Genomic DNA, 2,872 nt, shown 5'->3' with positions numbered 1-2,872 from the left:
GTTGAGGGGCTTTCACCCAGCCCCTAGAGCCTGGCACTTTGAACTTGGACTTAAAGCCTCCAAATTGTAAGAATAAACTCCTGTTGTTCAAGCCATCCCATTTGTGGTGTGTTCCTGTCAGAGCGGCACCAGGGAACCAGAACAGATGGCCAGGTCTTTTCTCCTGCAGAGCCAGTTGGGTGGGTTTGAGCCACCCACCTTGTGATTACCGGCTGAGCATTTAACCATTGTGCCAACAGGGCTCCTTCAGGCAGGACATAGAGATTCAGAACTCAGCCTTCAAAATCACATGGAACTGGAGCTGGGTTTGGCTCCATCATTTCGTAATGTGACTGAGTCTTGGGTGCCTCCTCTCTAAGTGGAGACGAAAATGCAGACTGTGTGGGATGGTTGTGAGGATGGAAGGAGAGGTATGGACCGAGCCTGTGCTGGGAAGTGGTCCCTGCCATTCTCTCCCTTGCTGTTGCTGTTGTTGTTGTTGTGTGCCATGGAGTCAGACCCGACTCATAGCGACCCCTCCTTGGGTTTCCAAGGCTGTCAGTCTTCACAGAAGCAAAGCCCAAACCACACCCACTGGAAGCAAAGCCCAAACCAAATTCACTGCCATTGACTTGACTTGACTCATAGCGACCCCTCCTTGGGTTTCTGAGGCAGTATCACTACAGAAGTAGATTGCCCAAACTTCCTTCTGAGGATACCTTGCTAGGGTATTCTTTCTTGGATTTCGTTTGGAGTTCTTTAATGGTGGGAAAACATATTCCAGTATTGCATGGGCAATAGGAAAGTAGTCTAATACTCGCTTTATGTTCCTGGACACAATTTCTAGCCCCTTCTGTCTCTAAAATAAACCCAAAAGAAGTGTGTTTCATTCATAGTGAAAGGTTCTGTCATAAAAAGTTGAGTCATTTACAAAAAATAGAACTGCGAAGATGCTTACTCCAGGTAGTAGTTCTGTGTTGTGAGCTGCTGTTGAGTCAACTCACGGGGCCCTTACGCGCAACAGAATGAAATGTTGCTCCACTCGGCTTCGTCCTCGTCATTGCCAGCATGTTTGAGCCCATCATTGCAGCTGCTGGGCCCACCATCTCACCGAGGGTCCTCCTTGCCCTCGCTGGTCCTCACCTTCACCAAACACGATGTCCTCCTCTGGCCGTCGATCCCTCCTGATGACACGTTCAACGCAAGCAAGTGCAGCAGCGTTCTGTTGTGGTACAGAAGGTTCTCTCTCACTGGCTGATTTTCAGAAGCTGTTGGCTGGCCCCTTCTTCCTAGTCTGTCTTAGTCTAGAAGCTCCGCTGATGTCTGTTCACCACGGGTGATCCTGCTGGAATTTGAAATATTGGTGGCGTAGCCTCCAGTATCACAGAAACCCACAAGTCTCCACAGTGTGATAAAATGATAGAGGGGTGGTGGACCAATTCTACATATTGTATGAAATCTAGACTCCTCTGTTTGGAACACTTGGGCTAATGGAACCTAACTGTAGACTCACTGTGGCCATATTTTACGTGGAGTTTTAAAAATATTAAATATATTTTATATATAAAATATATAATATTTTACTGTTTTTGGTGAAAGTATACACAGCAAATTATGTTCCCATTTACCAACTTCTGTACATATTGTTCAGGAGCTCTGGTGACATAGTGCTTAAGGCATTTGACTGCTAACCAGAAAGCCGGCGGTTCAAACCCACCAGCCACTCCTCGGAAGAAAGATTGGGTGATCTACTTTTGTAGTGATACTGCCGCAGAAACCCAAGGAGGGGTCACTATGAGGTGGGTCTGACTCCACAGCAGTGAGATACATATTGTTCAGTAACATTGGTTACATTTTTCACAATATGTCAGCATTCTCATTATTCCCATTCTGGTTGTTCCATTTCTATTAATCTAGCTTCCCTACCCCCATCCCTTACCTTCTCATCTTTGCTTTGGCGTAAATGTTGACCATTTCATCTCATACACCGCCTCAAAACCTCACTGCCATCGAGTCAGATTCAACTCATAGCGATCCCTCCTTGGGTTTCCGAGGTGGTATTTCTACAGAAGTAGATTGCCCAATTTTCCTTCCAAGGAGTGGCTGGTGGGTTTGAACCGCCAGCCTTCTGGTTAGCAGTCAAATGCTTTAGGCACTACACCACCAGAGCTCCCTAGTCTCATATAAATACATTTTTTCAAAAAAAAAAAAAAAGGAGCAAGGGCCTAGTACACATTGCATAGCAACCAAATATTTTGTCCGTGGTGTTTTAATCCAAGTAGGAAACAAACAGTTCAAAGATGGCAGCCCACTACGTCACTTTGAATGTGTGTTGCTCTCCAAAGTTCTGCCCATATGTTGCCATCCTGCCACCGTCCTTCCTCCTGAAAGTTTGAAGAACCTGATGTGGGAGATTGGACTCTGGCGGGACTCTGGAGAACCAAAAAACCAAACTCACCACCATCCAGTTGATTCCGACCCACAGTGACCTCCTTTGGGTTTCCGAAGTGGTAAATCTTTACGGAAGTAGATTGCTCAGTCTTCCTTCCACGGAGTGGCTGGTGGGTTTGAACTCTGGAGACCAACGTACATTAGAAGCAGCATGCTCGGCCGCCATCTTAGAGCAGGCACCGCTGTCCGTTTCCGCTCAGATTAAAATACCATGGGTAATGGATTTGCTTGCTGTGCGATAGCTATGCAGCCCTTGTGTACGATGGCAATTACTGAACTGTTTTGAACGAGTTCAAAGCCCTGTTTCAGTCAACTAATTTTAATAATTATCAACTCATAGCCAAACATGTTTTATTTATACTTTCCTAGCCCAAATTATTGGAGCTCTGGTAGCGTAGTGCCTAAGGCACTTGACTGCTAACCAGAAGGCTGGTTGTTCAAA

The sequence above is a fragment of the Orycteropus afer genome, unplaced genomic scaffold (genome assembly GCF_000298275.1).
Source record: "Orycteropus afer afer isolate SDZICR_OR568_19922 unplaced genomic scaffold, OryAfe1.0 scaffold00540, whole genome shotgun sequence".
NCBI classification, from domain to species: Eukaryota; Metazoa; Chordata; class Mammalia; order Tubulidentata; family Orycteropodidae; genus Orycteropus; species Orycteropus afer.
Note: the sequence above shows the minus strand (reverse complement) of the source record.